Raw genomic sequence first — 18,702 nt, forward strand, 5'->3', positions numbered from 1 at the left:
CTGCTAGTATGAGGTAAGTACCCACTATTTGATGACCAACTGTCCAATATGGCTATCAGAAATCTAAATAAGAGAACATGGGAATAGCTTCTAGGAGTATGTTTGAAATATAAAATCAAATGAACCAACAAAGCTAAAGTAGGTTATAGTGTATTTTTCAAGGCAGAGAGATAGGGAGGCACCAGTGTCTGAAACAATGAAAGCTATAAAGTTAAATACAGTACCAGGGACATCACATTAACCAGTGTCAGTTTATATAATCCCTATAATTTAAGAACAGTATCCCAAACTGCCACCTGGAGGCCTTTTATAGGAGAAGACTGACAGTCCTGACAACAGAAAAATGCAAAACATTAGTATAGTAAAAGATACAAAACAAAGTTAACAGGCAAACAGACCAAAAATACCTGCCACATATTTAACAGTCAATGAGAACAGTCAATTCTCTACACAAAGAATTCCTATCAATTAATAAGGAAAAGACAAAACTCGGTTAGGAATAGACAAATTATATAAACTGTTTCCCCCTGCTTCATTTTTCAACTCTTAAAATGCTGCTCACAGGTTCTTCACAGCATGTTTTCCTGGGCCTGGTCTTCTACACATTAAAGTTGTTGTTCAACTGACTCTCTGAATTACCCCCACAGACCTATAACCTGGTCTCCAAGAACGGTAAAAATTAACCTCATGTGCTTTTCATTTAAAGGAATTATATCATAATGCACAAGACTGTCATATACCTAATAAATGACTTGTACCTCAAATATAAAAGGAACTCTTACAGGGGAACCTGGCTGGCTCAGTCGGTGAAGCATGCAACTCTTTATCTCTGGGTTATGAGTTTGAGTCTCACATTGTTGAGATTACGTAAAAATAAAATCTTAAAAAAAAAGGAACTCTTAGGATTCCATGATGAAAAGATAATCTAATTTTAAAAATGGACAAAGGATATGAATAGGCATATATACAAACGGCCCACAGCACATAAGAAGATGCTCAACATCATTAGCCATCAAGGAAATGCAAATCAAAACGAGACACAGTTCACACCCACTAGGATGGCTAGAATTTTTTTTTTTTAACCACTGGAATTTTTTTTAATTTAAACTCAATTAGCCAACATATAGTACATACTTAATTTCAGATGTAGTATTCAATAATTTATCAGTTACATATAACACCCAGTGCTCATCAGGTCACATAGGATGGCTAGAATTAAAATAAAAAACAGGTGATGACAAGTGTTGGCAACGATACGAAGAAATCAGCACCTTCACATACTGCTGATGGGAATATAACATGGTATAGCTGCTTTGAAAAACAGTCTGGCAGTTCCTCAAAATGTGAAACAGAATTACCCTATTACCCAGCGATTCTAATCTTAGGTATATACCCAAGAGAAATGAAAACATGAAGCACAGAGGGCCATAGGGGAAGGGAGGGAAAACTGAATGGGAAGAAATCAAAGAGGGAGACAAACCATGAGAGACTCTGGACTCCTAGAAACAAACTGAGGGTTGTGGAAAGGGAGGTGGGTGGGGGATGGGATAACTGGGGGACGGGCATTAAGGTCACGTGATCTGATGAGCACTGGGTGTTATAGGTAAGGAATCATTGAACACTACATCAAAACTAATGTTACTGTATGTTGGCTAATTGAATGTAAATTAAAAAATAAAATAAAAAATAAATTAAAAAAAAAATGATGTTCACACAAAAACCTGTACATGAATGTTCGTAGCAGCATTATTCATAATGGCCAAAACTCAAACGTCTACCAGTTAACCGACGGATAAATAAATGGTCGTATATCCATACAATAAAATACTATCTAGCAATAAAATGGAATGAAGTACTGATACCAGCTACGACATGGATGAACACCAATGTTAGGTGAAAGACAACAATCAAAAAAGACCACATATTGCATAATTTCATTTATATGAATTGTCCAGAAAAGGCATATATGTAGACAGATTAGCAGTTGCATAGAGGTAGGAGTGGGGTGGGGTAGGGGAAAGATCAGAAGACTCCTAATAGGTACAGAGCTTCTTTTGGGGGTGATGAAAATATTTTGCAGAAATGGCTGCACAACTTTGTGAATGTACTAAAAATCAATGTGTATTTTAAACGGGTAAACTCTAGGGTATGTGAACTATATCTCAATTAAGCTGATACTTTCTACAAGGATTTTTTTTTTTCTAATATACCCCTAAGCTCCTAAAACAGTGCCTGGGAATATTAGGAATTCAATAAATTTTGACAGAACGGAAAAATAAGCTTCAAAAGGCAGGTAAACCATTGTAAAACTCTGTCATATCCAAAGTGATGAAATTACCGCGTGTTGGCATTGCTGGAGCATTCGGCCTGTATGTGTAGGTGTTTTCCAGGAAAGGGGTTGACTAAACACTCAGCATTAGCAAGACATTGAACGGTCTGGAAGCCAGGCTAAGGAATCTGTATTATCCTGAATCAACGGGAAGGCCAATAAGATTCTGAGCATGAGAATAACACAATCAGATCTGTGCTTTGTATGTGCAAAGTTTAAGTAGAGTCGTTACTTCTACACAAAGGTGAAACAGAGCAATAAAATGCCTTAAACGTGGAGCAATAACCCACAGGTAAGAAAGAGAAAGATTCAAGAAGCAAGTATTAAAATGTAAGAATCTTTATGGATTTTTTTTTAAAGATTTTATTTATTTGACAGAGAGAGACACAGCGAGAGAGGGAACACAAGCACGGGGAGTGGGAGAGGGAGAAGCAGGCTTCCCGCGGAGCAGGGAGCCCGATGCGGGGCTCGATCCCAGGACCCTGGGATCATGACCTGGGCCGAAGGCAGACGCTTAACGACTGAGCCACCCAGGCGCCCCTATGGATTTTTAATATTATACACAACACACGGACTGACATTCATACATGCACGTATGTCCTGTCCCCAACAACAAAAATCATCTCTATGGTCAGGACCCCGTATGGAGTGCAAGTGTGATGGGGACAAAAATCACTACGACCACTTCTCAGAAAACTCTTTTCTACCATCATCTCGGCAGGGTCTTGCTCACACTGTTGTAACTCAGGACCATCAACGAAGTGCCCAGTTCCACCTCTCAGGGAGGGCTCCCAACTCTCCACAGGTGCTCTAGGAACGCTCCACACGGACTGCAGGGCAGGGTCGCGGTCAGCTACTCACGGCCCCACAACCCCGAGACGGAGGAAGCACCTTGTAGCAGCCCCCGGCGCTGAGACCAGCAAGGGCCCCCAGTCACCAAGCGACCAGCGGGGAGGTCGCAACCGGGCGGCGGCGCAAGCCGCCGGGAGGTAATCCCTGAGGACATTACCCTGGCAGCGGCCCACACGGAGCGCAAACGCAGCCGCCCAGACTGTGGGAACAAACATTTCCAAGCGTAAAAGAGACGGGGCGCTTGGACCCACGCGGAATCTAACCTGTCCGGGATCCAAGCAACAAGCCACGGAACGCGCGTGCTCTGCCCCCGGAGGCAGCAGAGTGGGCCGGAAAAGTCCGCAGGCCCGCACGCCGGCGAAGAGCAGTGGAGACTTCCGGTGCGTCATCCTCGCGGGCCTAGAGCGTCAGGACCGGCCGGCCGCCCGGCTCCAGACCCCTGGTCCAGCAAACCCGCATCCCAGGCTGAGTCCCTGGGGGAGGTGGTGTTGGTGGCTTCAGCTTCCCGGACGCTCGGACTCGCACCGGGAGTGGTGTCGTCTCCTCAGATCTCCTGTTTCTGTTTTCTACGTCCCGTTAGCCCCCAGCATACAATTCAGTCCAGCAGCGCTAGTCGAGGAAATTTAAACCAGCGGCTTATATGGCTTCTGGTGGGGATCTGGCGCTTGGGCTGACCTCCAAGGACTTGAAACCACCCGCCATCTGAGTCCCATTCTGGCTCTGAAGTCCTTCTTGCCCCATTCGGCTGAGAAATTTGGCAACATTAAATTTCCTTTTATTCACCAAATACTTATTAAATGCCTGCTGTGCTCCAGGGAATGCAAGGGTAAGAAGGAAAAAAAAAAGTAAATTACCTGAGTTAAGTAGTAAAATGAATAATAACAGAATTAATCTCTTACATTTGTTGTAAGGATGTAAAGCACTTAGGTAGAGTCTGGCACTTTGTAAGTAATCAATAAGGGTTAGTTACCCTTGTTTTCATTTTGAACATTCCACTGCTGTCATTGATGTAGGAAAGATGTTAGAGTTCTAAGTCAACAGCCAAGAAAGAATTCTTGAGAGGTCTTTGGTGCAAAAAGGTGGTTTTATTAAAGTACACGGACAGGGACCTGTGGGCACAAAGCTGCAATGGGGTCGGTTAGGGGAGGTGATGATATACCTTCAAGTTGGGAAGGGGTTAGGGATAGCATAAGTCTCTAAGGAATTTTGGAAACAAGGTTTCCAGGACCTTGAGGGGGTTAGTTATTGTTGGGAAAATGTCATTTATTACTGTCTTATAAAACCTTAGGTGGGGCGCCTGGGTGGCTCAGTCGTTAAGCATCTGCCTTTGGCTCAGGTCATGATCCCAGGGTCCTGGGTTCGAGCCCCACATCGGGCTCCCTGCTCAGCGGGAAGCCTGCTTCTCCCTCTCCCACTCCCCCCACTTGTGTTCCCTCTCTCGCTGTGTCTCTCTCTGTCAAATAAATAAATAAAATCTTAAAAAAAAAAAAACCTTAGTCATGAGACCATTGAGATGTATATCCCTGGGTCATATGCTTGGGGGATGATTGCTAACATGTATCTTGGGGAGTAAAGATAAAGGAAGTTTCCAAAGGAATTTTTATGTTATAGAAGATTTACAGGGTCCTAGGGGTCAGGCTAAGATGGCATTTTGCCCTTAGCAAAATGTCAACATCCAGGCAGGTGAGTCCCTAGAGGAATGTCACTCTGCCTGTTTCAAGGATTTGTCAATGGGCAACTAGTAAGGAAATTAATTTTTCTTCTGCCTTTGTTTTCATCATCACCACTATTACTATCATCATTTACTTTTTTAATGTCAAGTTTGAAGTCCAAGTACCTTTCCTCCAAAAAGTAGTCTCAGTATCGGTGGGTCACCTAAATTTGATATGTTCCATAACCAGACTAGTAAGTTTAATGTCATTTCAAACCTGGAGCTCCCCTGTTAATGAAGTTCTTGGGGGGATATCTAATATGTTTCCTTATTTTCTGATAGAGATTATATGAAGACTAAATGAGGTTAGGTAGCACTGGTGATGTTGTAAGCGCACAAAAATATTAGTTATTATTGTTAAGTCAGCTTGAGACAGGAATTCTACTTCTTATAGCCACAAGTATCCTATGTGATACTTTCTCTCTCTTTCCTATATATTTAGGGAAAGGATCTGTTTTGCTACCTCTGATCTTCCAAGGAGCCAGGGCAGGGGTAGGAGGTAGAGAGATGAGGAGGGGTTTACTATAGTGCTGTCAATGAAGCGTAGTATTATGTGGTGAAATGGCTACTTTGAGAAATGCACCAACAGCAACAGGATCAAATCCAGCATATCTAGTCTGTCTCTCAGCAGCTGCCTAGAACTATCAAATCAGAATAGAGTTACTATATATGGCAGTTGTTCCTCTACATGGAAGTATCATTTTCTGCATATTAATATTCTACTACCTTACTAAGTTGTTTTATTATTTGGAGTTGATTCTTTTAGATTTTCTGTGATTACAATCATGTCATTGAAATAAAGTTTTACCTTAATCCTTTCCAAATTTTTTTTTTAAAGATTTTATTTATTTATTTGAGACAGAGAGAATGAGATACAGAGAGCATGAGAGGGAGGAGGGTCAGAGGGAGAAGCAGACTCCCTGCCGAGCAGGGAGCCCGAAGCGGGACTCGATCCCGGGACTCCAGGATCATGACCTGAGCCGAAGGCAGTCGCTTAAGCAACTGAGCCACCCAGGCGCCCAATCCTTTCCAAATTTTATACCTCTAATTCCTCATATCTAATTGTATTGGCTAGTTATTTCCAACAAAAATATTTAATAAATAGTGAAGACAGTAGGCTTCTTTGTCTTATTCTACTTTTAATGGGATAGCTCTAGAATTTTCCCATTAAGTATGCACCTGGGTTCATAAAACAAATCTCAATAAATTTACATAGATTAAAATCACGCAATATGTATATGACTGTAGTACAATTATATAACATAATTAAATTAGAATAACATAATTATATTTATAATATATATAATATATAACAAATTAGAAGTTAATAACAGAAAGGTATGAGGGAAAACTCCAAATATTTTGAAATTAAACATTTTTTTTATTTTTTAAAGTTTTTTTACTTTTTTGAAAGAGAGAGAGAGAACATGAACAGGGGAAAGCACTGAGGGAGAAGCAGGCTCCCCGTTGAGCAGGGAGCCAGATGTGGGGCTCTATCCCAGGACCCTGGGATCATGACCTGAGCTGAAGGCAGACGCTTAACCAACTGAGCCACCCAGGTGCCCTAAACAACATATTTTTAAATAGACTATGGGTCAAAGAAGAAATCACAAGGAAACTGATAAATATGTTGAACTGAATAAAAAAAAAAAAAAACATATCCAAAAGTGTAGAACACAGTGCAAGTGGTGCTTAGAGGAAAAAATTATTGCTTTATATGTCTATATTAGAAAAAAGGAAAATCTAAATTATTTAAGCTTCCACTTTAAGAAATTAGGGGGAAAAACAAAACTAGGAACAAAGGAAATAAAGATACTTCTGGAAATTATTTGAATAGAAAATGTGCTTCTTTTAAAAGATAAAATTAGTAAACGTCTAGCTAAAGATCTGATCAATGAAAAAAAGAGGTGGGGGGGACACAAATTAACCAATATCAGGAATGAGAGAAAAGAAATCAGCGCAGATCCTATAGGCATTAGTGAAAAAGAAAGGGATTCTGCCTCTAGTAATAGCTGAGTACTTCCTATTGGAGCAACCCTCCTACAGGTAAAAACTGTAAACTCTGGGCCAAGTAGAAAAAAATAACTACCTGAAGATAATGGGAGAACAGCACAAGAAGTTATATACTAGAGAAGAGTTAATGCTTTTGTAAAAAAAAAAAAAAAAAAGAAAGAAAGAAAAGAAATGGGACACAGTGAGTTTCCCACTTGTATGGTTTTTGCTTGAGGGCAAACCCCAGTTCTTGCTTTATTTTGTTTGTTTTGTTTTTTATTAAGTGCAATTAGCAAACATACAGTACATTATTAGGTTTTGATGTAGTGTTCAATGATTCATTAGTTGTGTATAACACCCGGTGCTCATCACATCATGTGCCCTCCTTCATGCCCATCACCCCATTCCCCCAACTACCTCCCTTCTGCAACCCTCAATTTGTTTCCCGGAGTCCAGAGTCTCTCATTGTTTGTCTCCCGCTCTGATTTCTTCCCATTCAGTTTCCCCTCCCTTCCCCTATGATCCTCTGTGCTATTCCTTATATTCCAGATATGAATGAAACCATATGATAATGGCTTTCTCTGATTGATTTATTTCACTTAGCGTAACACCCTCCAGTTCCATCCATGTCTATGCAAATGGTAGGTATTCATCCTTTCTGATGGCTGAGTAATATTCCATCGTATATATGAACCACATTTTCTTTATCCATTCATCTATTGACAGACGTCTCGGCTCCTTCCACAGTTTGGTTATTATTGACATTTTTGCAATGAACATTGGGGTGCAGGGCCAATTGCTGCGTCATGGGGTAGCTCTAATTTTAACATCTTGAGGAAACTCAGTACTGTTTTCCAGAGTGGCTGCACCAGCTTCCATTCCCACCAACAGTATAAGAGGGTTCCCCTTTCTCCACATCTTCACCAAAATTTGTTCTTCCCTGTCTTGTTAATTTTAGCCATTCTAACTGGTGTAAGGTGGGTCTCGTTGTGGTTTTGACTTGTATTTTCCCTGATGGCAAGTAATGTGGAACATTTTTTCATGTGTCTGTTAGCCATTTGTATGTCTTCTTTTGAAAGTGTCTGTTCATGTCTTGTGCCCATTTCTTGACTGGATTATTTGTTTCTTGGGTGTTGAGTTTGAGAAGTTCTTTATAGATCTTGGATACCAGACCTTTATCTGTAATGTCATTTGCAAATATCTTCTCCCAGAAAATGGTCCAGTTTCATTCTGCAAGTGGCTGTCCAATTTTCCCAGCACCATTTATGGAAGAAACTGTCTTTTTTCCATTAAATATTCTTTCCCACTTTGTCGACAATTAGTTGACCAGAGAGTTGAGGGTCCATTTCTGGGCTCTCTATTCTGTTCCACTGATCTATGTGTCTTTTTTTTGTGCCAGTACCAGGCTGTCTTGACGATCACAACTTTGTAATATAGCTTGAAGTCAGGCATTGTGATGCCCCCAGCTTTGGTTTTCTTTTTCAACATTCCCCAGGCGATTTGGGGTCTTTTCTGGTCCTATACAAATTTTAGGTTGTTTGTTCTAGCTCTGAAAAATGTTGATGGTATTTAGATAGGGATTGCTTTGAATATGTAGCTTGCTATGGGTAGCATAGACATTTTAACAATGTTTATTCTTCCAAGCCATGAGCATGGAATGCTTTTCCGTCTCTTTGTATCTTCCTCAATTTCTTTCATAAGTGGTCTGTAGTGTCTAGAGTAGATATCCTTTACTGCTTTGGTTAGGTTTATTCCAAGGTGTCTTATGGGTTTTGGTGCAATTGTAAATGGGATCAATTCCTTAATTTCTCTTTCTTCAGACACATTGTTGGTGTATAGAAATGCAACTGATTTCTGTGCATTGATTTTGTATCCTGCCACGTTGCTGAATTCCTGTATGAGTTCTAGCAATTTGGGGGTGGAGTCTTTTGGGTTTTCCACATAAAGTATCATGTTGTCTGCAAAGACAGAGAGTTTGATTCCTTCTTTGCCAATTTGAATGCATTTCTTTTTGTCATCTGATTGCTGCGGCAAGGATGTCTAGTACTATATTGAACAATATTGGGGAGAGTGGGCATCCCTGTTGTGTTCCTGACCTTAGGGGAAAAGCTCTCAGTTTTTCCCCATTGAGAATGATATTCACTGTGGACTTTTCATAGATGGCTTTTATGATATTGAGGTATATTCCCTCTATCCCTACACTGTGCAGAGTTTTAATCAAGAAAGGATGCTGTATTTTGTTAAATGCTTTTTATGCATCAATTGAGAGGATCGTATGTTTCCTATCCTTTCTTTTATTAATGTTATCTATCATGCTGATTGATTTGTGAATGTTGAACCACCCTTGCATCCCAAGAATAAATCCCACCTGATCATGGTGAATAATCCTTTTAATGTACTGTTGGATCCCATTGGCTAGTATCTTGGTGAGTATTTTGGCAACCATGTTCATCAGGGATATTGGTCTGTAATTCTTTTTGACGGGGGTCTTCATCTGGTTATGGAATCAAGGTAATGCTGGCCTCATAGAACGAGTTTGGAAGTTTTTCTTCCATTTCTAGTTTTTGAAACAGCTTCAGTAGAGTAAGTATTATTTCTTCTTTAAATGTTTGGTAGAATTCCCCTGGGAAGCCATCTGGTCCTGGACTCTTGTTTTTTGGGAGACTTTTGATTACTGCTTCAATTTCCTTGCTGGTTATTGGTCTGTTCAGAATGTCTATTTCTTCCTGTTTCAGTCTTGGTAGTTTGTAAGTTTCCGGGAATGCAGCCCTTTCTTCCAGATTGCCTAATTTGTTGGTATATACCTACTCATAACATGTTCTTAAAATTGTATTTCCTTGGTGTTGGTTGCAGTCTCTCCCCTTTCATTCATGATTTTATTAATTTGGGTCCTTTCTCTTTTCTTTTGGATAAGTCTGACCAGAGGTTTATTGACCTTATTAATTCTTTCAAAGAACCACTTCTAGTTTTCATTGATCTGTTCTACTGTTCTTCTGGTTTCTCTTTCATTGATTTCTCATCTAATCTTTATTATTTCTCTTCTCCTGCTGGGTTTATGCTTTATTTCCTGTTCTTTCTCCAGGTCCTTTAGGTGTAAGGTTAGCTTGTGTATTTGGGATTTTTCTACTATTTTGAGAGAGGCTTGGATTGCTATGTCCTTCCTTCTTAGGACCGCCTTTGCTGTATCCCAGAGGTTTTGAACTGATTTGTTTTCATTCTCATTAGTTTCAATGAATTATTTTAAGTCTTGTTTAATTTCTAGGTTGACGCATTCATTCTTTAGTAGGATGCTCTTTAATCTCCAAGTATTTGAGTTCCTTCCAAATGTCCTCTTGTGATTGAGTTCCAGTTTCAAAGCACTGTGGTCTGAAAATAGGCAGGGGATAATCTCAATCTTTTGGTATTTGTTGAGACCTGATTTGTGACCCAGTATGTGAGGAGAGAGAGAATCTTAAGCAGGTTCCATGGCGGAGACTGACACCAGGCTTGATCTCACCACCCTAAGAATATGACCTGAGCTGAAATCAAGAGTCAGATGCTTAATTGACTGAACCACCCAGGTGCCCCCATCTGTTTTGTTTCTTAAATTCTGCAGAGGAGTGAAATCATATGGTATTTTTCTTGGATTTATTTCACTTAGCATTATACACTCTAATTCCATCAACATCATTGCAAGTGGCAAGATTTCATTCTTTTTGATGGCTCAGTAATACTCCATTATATATATCTATTCCATTATATTTACTTATATATATAAATATAAAACACACACATATACATACCATATCTTCTCTACCCATTCATCATTCGATGGATATTAGGGCTCTTTCCATAATTTGGCTAAGGTGGATAATGCTACCATAAACATTGGGGGTGTATATGACCCTTTGAATTAATATTTTTGTATCCTTTAGATAAATACCTAGTAGTGCAATTGCTGGGTCGTAAGGTAGCTCTATTTTTAACTTTTTGAGGAACCTTCATACTGTTTTCCAGAGTGACTGCACCAGTTTGCATTCTGACCAAAGTGTAAGACAGTTCACCTTTCTCTGCATCCTTGCCAACATTTGTTGTTTCCTGAGTTGTTAATACAGCCATTCTGACTGGTATGAGGTGGTATCTCATTGTGCTTTTGATTTGTATTTCCCTGATGCAGAGTGATGTTGAGCATTTTTTCATTTGTCTGTTAGCCATTTTATGTCTTTTTGGAGAAATATCAGTTCATGTCTTCTGCCCATTTTGTAACTGGATTATTTTTTTGGTGTTGAGTTTGATAAGTTCTTTATAGTCACCTTTTAGTTTTGTTGATTGTTTCCTCCGCTGTGCAGAAGCTTTTTATCTTGATGAAGTCCCAATAGTTCATTTTTGTTTTTGTTTCCCTTGCCTTTGGAGATGTGTCTAGTAAGAAATTGTTACAACTGAGGTCAAAGACATTGCTGACTGTGTTCTCCTCTCAGATTTTGATGGTTTCCTGTCTCACATTTATGTCTTTCAACTGTTTTGAATTTATTTTTGTATATGGTGTAGGAAAGTAGTCCAGTTTCATTCTTCTGCATGTGACTGTCCAATAGAACTAACACCATTTGTTGAAGAGACTGTCCTTTTTCCACTGGATTTTTTTTCCAAAATATTTTATTTATTTATTTTAGAGAAAGAGAGAATCTGAAGCAGACTCCACACTGAGCGTGGAGCCTGATATGGGGCTCAAACTCACGACCCCGAGATCGTGACCTGAGCCAAAATCAAGAGTCGGCAGCTTAACTGACTGAGCCACCCAGGCATCCCTCCACTGGATATTTTTTCCTGCTTTGATGAAAATTAGTTGACCATAGAGTTGAGGGTTCATTTCTGAGCTCTCTATTCTGTTCCATTGATCTATGTGTCTGTTTTTATGCCAATACCATATTGTCTTGATGATACAGCTTTGTAAAACAGCTTGAAGTCCTGAATTGTGATACCACCACCTTTTTTTTTTTTTTTCATCATTCATCATTCCTTTGGCTATTCAGGGTCTTTGTGTTTCCATACAAATTTTAGGATTGTTTGTTCCAGCTCTGTGAAAAATGTCGATGGTATTTTGATAGGGATTGCACTGAATGTGTAGATTGCTTTGGGTAACATAGACGTTTTAACAATATTTGTTCTTCCAATTCATGAGCATGGAATGTTTTTCCATTTCTTTGTGTTTTCCTCAATTTCTTGCATAAGTGTTCTATAGTTTTCAGAGCACAGATCCTTTACCTCTTTGGTTAGGTTTATTCCTAGGTATTTTCTGGTTTTTGGTGCAAATGTAAATGGGATCAATGCCTTGATTTCTCTTTTTTCTGCCTCATTGTTAGTGTATAGAAATGTAACTATAGTTATTGTAATGTAATTATAGTTATTGGCCAGAGTCCTGATTCTTGGAAGATGGTAGAATAGGAAGAATCAGAAATCAGTTTCCCCATTTGGACAATAAGTGCACTGGCAGAATCTGTCTGAGGCAACTATTTTTGGAATTCTAGAGTCTGATGAAGGCTTGCAACATACAGGCGAAGACTTGGATTTGGTAAATTGTGCTAATTTCAGCTCTTAGCACTGTAGTGGCTCCCCATCTCCTAACCCCAGCCACATGGCAGGCAGCTAGGCATGTGTCCCTGTAGCAGCTTACATGCAGCTTGCAGAAGCCAGGAGTCTGTCTGCAAAATATCTGTACTCTGATCACTGATTGCCAATTAAAATCATAGCAGTTCAGACTAAGAGGTGGGTAGCCATTATTGTTGCAATTCCCTTCATTGTTGCAAGCCCTGTCCACCTCAACTGAAGTGACTTTTGGGGAATTATAGGGCCAATGCCTTTCCCCCCCATTCCTCTTTTGCCTTTTCCCTTTTGGGGGGGCCAGACATTAAAGATTAGGACATAAAAAACAACTGCATCTATGGGAAAATTAGAAAGTGGTTGCACATTTCTATGAAAAGCCTCAAAAAAGACCTGAGAAGACCTTAAATTTACACCTCATCCTAATCCTGACCACAAAGCAACCTACAAAAATTTTAAAAATAATAAAAATAACTAAAATCAGCAAACCCTGGGGAAGGGGGAGGATCTGATTTCCAGCATTACCACACTATTAGATTCAAATGATCAGTGTTGCACACAAAAAAATCATAAGGCATACAAAGAAATTGGAAAGTATGGCTCATTCAGAGGAAAAAATATAACAGAAATTGTCCTTGAAAAAGTAGATATACTAGAAAAATCTTTAAAACAATTGTCTTAAATATGTTCAGAGAACTAAAGGAAGATGTAGATAAAGTAAATAAAATGATATGTGAACAAAATGGAAACACCACTAAAGAGACAGAAAACCTAAAAAGAAACCAAGAAGAAATTCTAAAGCTGAAAACTACAATAACTGAAATGGAAAATTCACTAGAGGGATTCAAAGACAGACTTGAGCAAACAGAAGAAAGAATTAGCAAACTTGAAAATAGGACAATGAAAATAATGAGGATGAGAAACAGAAAAAAACATTGAAGAAAAGTGAACAAAACCTAATGGATTAAACAGAACAATATATGCAACGAGGAAGTCCCAGAAGGAGACTAGAGAAAGGGGCAGAGGGAATATTTGAAGAAATTCTGGCTGAAAACTTCCCAAGTTTGATGAAAGACATAAATATAAATTTCCAAGAAACTCAATGAACGCTAAGTATGATGAACTCAAAGAGACCCACAGCAAGAAACATTGTAATCAAACTTTCAAAAGGCAAAGACAATAAGAGAATCTTGAAAGAAGCAAGATAGAAGTGAAGCTTCATATACAAGGAATCCTCAATAAAATTATCAGCAGATTTCTCATCAAGAACTTTGGAAGCCATAAGGTAGTAGGTGGCTATATTCAAAATGCTAAAAGGAAAAAAAAAAAAAACTCAACCAAGAATACTGACAAAATCGTCCTTCAAAAGTGAGAGAGAAAAAAAATGAGAGAAGAATTAATATTTTTCCATATAAACAAAACCTGGGGGAGTTTGTAACCACGAGACAAACTCGGCAAGAAATGGTTAAGGGAGTCCTGCAAAGTGAAATGAAAGGACGGACACTGGATAGTAACTTGAAGCCATAGAGAGAAATTCAGATCTCAATAAAGGTAAATATATGCAAAATTATAGAAGTTACTATTATTGTAAAAATGGGTTGTAATTGCACTTTGTTTTCTACATGATTTAAGAGACTTATATATTTAAAGAAAGTTATTATTACTGTAAAAGTTAGTATTACTCTAACATTGGTTTGTAAGTCTAAGTCATATTTTCTAGACAATAAGAGACTGATGCATTTTAAAAATCATTAGTTTATGTTTTAGGGCACACAAAGTATAAAGAAAAAATTTTGTGACATCAGCAACCAGAAGGAAGGGGGGACAGAACTGTAAAGGAGAATAGCTTTTGTATGTTATTGAAGTTAAGCTGATAGAAATTCAAATTACAGTGTTATAATTTTAGGGTGTTAAATGTAATTCCCATGGTAACTACAAAGAAAACAGCTATAGAATACACACAAAAGAAATGAGAATGGAATTTGAACATTTCACTACAAAAAGTCAACTAAAAAAAGAAGGTAGTTATAGGAAATGAGGGACCAAAAAAAGCTATTGGGCATGTAGAAAACAAATAGTAAGTGAAGTTAAGTCCCTCCTCATCAGTAATTACTTTAAATGTAAATGGATTAAGCTCTCCAATCAAAAGACAGAGATTAGCAGAATGGCTAAAAACACATGCTTTCTACAAGAGACTCAGACGAGAACCAAAGACACAAACGGGTCAAAAGTAAATGGATGGAAAAAAGATACTCCATGCAAATAGTAATCAAAAGAAAGCAGAGGTAGCTGTAATAATATCAGACAAAATAGACTTTAAAACAGAAGAGTTTACAAGAGGCAGAGATGGACATTATATATTAATGAAAGTTTCAATACACCAAGAATAAATAATAATTATAAACATTCATGTACCTAGTGACAGACCATCAAAATATATGGAGCAAAAACTGACAGAATTGAAGGGAAAAACAGACAATTCTACAATAATAGTTGAAGACTGTGATACCCCACTCACAATAATGGATAGGACAACCAGACAGAATATAAATAATGAAACAGAGGATTTCATTTTCATCTAGGTTATCCAATTTGTTAGTGTACAATTGTTCTTAGTATTCTCTTATAGTCCTTTTTATTTCTGCAGAATAGTTTTCATAGTGAACCATGAAAGAACACAATAACCAACTAGATCTAATAGGCATACACAGAATACTCAACTCAACAATAACAGATTACACATTCTTCTCGGGTGCACATTGGACATTTTCCAGACCATGTTAGGTCACAAATTAAGTCTCAATATATTTAAAAGGATAGATATCATACAGAGTATCTTCTCTGACCACAATGGGATGAAATTAGAAGTCAATAACAAAAACAAAACTGGAATATTCACAAAATTGTGGAAATTAAACAATGCATGTTTTAAATACCCGGTAGATTAAAGAAGAAAATACAAGGGGAATTAGAAAATACTTAAAGATTAATGAAAAAAAAAAAACCCACAACATTTATGGTACACAGTAAAAATGGTACTAAGGTGGAAATTTATAGCTAAAAACACTATATTTAAAAATAGAAGGAAAGGTGCCTGGATGGCTCAGTTCATTAAGCATCTGCCTTTGGCTCAGGTCATGATCCCAGGATCCAGGGATTGAGCCCCACGTCTGGCTCCCTGCTCAGCAGGGAGCCTGCTTCTCCCTTTCCCTTCACCTGCCAATTCCCTGCTTATTCTGCTTGCGTGCTCTCTCTCTAATAAATAAATAAAAAATAAATAAAAATAAAAAAAGATTCCAAGTCAACAACCTAACTTTACAACCTAAGGAACTAGAAAAGAACAACAAACTAAACTCAAAGCTAGCAGAAAGAAGGAAATAATAAAAGATTAGAACAGAAATAAATGAGAGAAGAGAAAAATAATAGAGAAAATGGATGATACCAAAAGTTTATTCTTTGAAAACATCAGCAAAATTGACAAACCTTTAGCTAGATGAACTAAGGAAAAAAATAAATAAAAAGACTCAAATTACTAAAATCAGAAATGAAAGTAGAGACATTACTATCTATTCTGCAGAAATAAAAAGGACTATAAGAGAATACTAAGAACAATTGTACACTAACAAATTGGATAACCTAGATGAAATGGACATTTTCATAGAAACACAAAAGCTAATAAGACTAAATCATGGAGAAATAGAAAATCTGGAGAGATCTGTATAACTAGTAAGGAGATTGAATCAGTAATCAAAAATCCCCACAGAAAGAAAAACCTTGGACTTGCTGGCTTCACTTGGTGAATTCTACCAAACATTAAAAGAGAACTAGTACCAATCCTCAAATTTTTCAAAAAATTGAAGAGGAGGGAATGCTTCCTGATTCATTCTATGAGGCCTATATTACCCTGATACCAAAGCCACACATAGACACTATAAGAAAGGAAAATACAGATGAATATCCCTTATTAGCCTTGATGAAAAAATACTCACCAAAGCACTAGGAAACAGAATTCAGCAGCATATTGAAAAGGATATACACCATGACCAAGTAGGATGGTTCAGTATGAAAACTGATAAATTTAATGTACCACATCAAGAGACTCAAGGGAAAAAAAACTACACGATCACTTCAATTGATAATAGGAAAAGCATTTGACAAAATTCAACACCCTTTCATGATAAAAACTGGGAATAGAAGGAAACTACCTCATCATCATAAAGGTCAGATACAAAAACACAGCAAAACATACTCAATGGTGAAAGGCTGAAAGCTTTTCCTGTAAGATCAGGAGCAAGGCAAAGATGCCCACTTTCACCACTTCTATTCAACATAGTACTAGAAGATCTAGCCAATGCATTTATTTTTATTTTTTTATTTATTTTTTTAGTTTTTTAAAAATTTATTTTAGAGAGAGAAGCAGAGGAAGAGAGAGAATCCCAAGCAGACCCTACACACAGCACAGAGCCCAATGTGGTAGCCAATGCATTTAGACAAGAAAAAGAAATAAAAACCCAAATTGGAAAAGAAGAAGTAAAATTATCTCTGTTCGTGGATGATATGATCTAATATGTAGAAAATTGAAAAACCCTACAGAAAACTATTAGAACTAATAAGTGAATTCAGGAAGGTAGCAGGATAAAGTCAACACACAAAAATCACTTGCATTTCTATACACTAACAATGAATAATCCGAAAAGAATGACAAAAATAATTTTACAACAGCATTAAATAGAATAAAATACTTAGGAATTAACTAAGGAGGTGAAAAACTTGCACAATGAAAACTATAAAACCTTGCTGAAAGAAATTAAAGAAGACATAAATAAATGGAAATGCATCCCATGTTCATGTATTAGAAGACTTAATCTCATTATAGTGTCAATACCACCCAAACTAATATATAGATTCAATTCAGTCCCAACAAAAATTCCAATGACTTTTTTTTTGCAGAAATAGCAAAACTCATCCTAAAATTCATGGAATATCAAGGGACCATGAATTGCCAAATCGATCTTGAAAAAGAACAAGAGAGGAGGGGGACTCACACTTCCTGATTTCAAAATTGATTACAAAGCTATAGGCAATCAAAACAGTGTGGTACTAGCAAAAAGACAGATATATCGACTAATTAATAAAATAGGGACCGCAGAAATAAACCCTCACATGTATAGTCAAATGATTTTTGACAAGAATGTCAAGTCCATTCAATGGGGAAAGGACAGTCTGTTCAACAAATGGTGCTGGGAAAACTGGATATCCACATTAACTCAAAATGGGTCAAGGACCAAAATAAGACCTAAAACAATAAAATTTCTGGAAGAAAATAGGACAAATTTTTGTGATATCAGATTTGGCAATGATTTCTTTTTTTTTATTTTATTTAGTTTTATTTTTAAAGATTTTATTTATTTGACAGAGAGAGACACAGCAAGAGAGGGAACACAAATGGGGGGAGCTGCAGAGGGGGAAGCTGCAGAGGGGGAAGCAGGCTCCCCACTGAGCAGGGAGCCTGATGCGGGGCTCGATCCCAGGACCCTGAAATCATGACCTGAGCCAAAGGCAGACGCTTAACGACTGAGCCACCCAGGTGCCCCGGCAATGATTTCTGATATAACATTAAAGGCACAGGTAACAAAAGGAAAATTAGAGAAATCGACTCCATGAAAATTTTAAAATATTTTGTATCAGAAGACACTATCATCAGAGTAAAAAGGCAACTCACAGAATGGGAGAAAATATTTGCAAATCACATATCTAATAAAGGATTAATATCCAGAATAGATAGAAAACTCCCGAAACTCAACACCAACCAACCTGACTCAAAATGACTTGGATATTTCTCCAAAGAAGAGATACAAATGGCCAACATGCTCACCAAAGGTTGTTCAATATTATTAGAGAAATGCAAATTAAAACTATAATGAGATACAATCTCATACCCATTAGGACGGTTACCATCAAGAAAACAGAAAATGAGTGTGAGGATGTGGAGAAATGGGAACCCTTGTACGTTATTGGTGGAAATGTAAAATGGTAGAGTCATTATGGAAAACAGTAGGGTGGTTCCTCAAATAATTTAAAATAGGATTGCCATATGATCCAACAATTCCACTTCTGGGTATATACTTCATATATATATATATATATATATATACTTATATATTTTTTCGATATAAATAAAAAAATCGAAAGCAGGGTCTCAGGTATTTGTACACCCCTTTTCATAGCAATATTATTCACA

The 18,702-nt window shown here is 37.7% G+C and overlaps 1 protein-coding gene and 1 long non-coding RNA gene across 13 annotated transcripts in view; both read right to left on the reverse strand.

Annotated features, from left to right (window-relative positions):
* LOC145716614 (uncharacterized) overlaps window positions 1-18,702 on the reverse strand; it is a 341,468-nt gene that overhangs the window by 104,455 nt on the left and 218,311 nt on the right. The gene's annotated exons all lie outside the window — the stretch shown is intronic.
* The window catches only part of COA1 (cytochrome c oxidase assembly factor 1), a 119,737-nt gene that overhangs the window by 100,376 nt on the left and 659 nt on the right, over window positions 1-18,702 (reverse strand). For 4 of the 12 annotated variants that reach the window (XM_006729828.3, XM_081800774.1, XM_081800785.1 and 1 more), the window contains exon 1: window positions 3,445-3,554. The exons of 1 other annotated variant lie outside the window; for it this stretch is intronic. The gene's annotated coding sequence lies outside the window, so the exon portion shown is untranslated. Of the gene's footprint in view, window positions 1-3,444; window positions 3,563-18,702 lie in introns of those variants that run through there. 7 more of the 12 variants (XM_081800780.1, XM_081800779.1, XM_081800775.1 and 4 more) reach the window with 4 other exon arrangements.

This window comes from Leptonychotes weddellii, chromosome 12, assembly GCF_054177405.1.
Source record: "Leptonychotes weddellii isolate Sample4059 chromosome 12, ASM5417740v2, whole genome shotgun sequence".
NCBI lineage: Eukaryota > Metazoa > Chordata > Mammalia > Carnivora > Phocidae > Leptonychotes > Leptonychotes weddellii.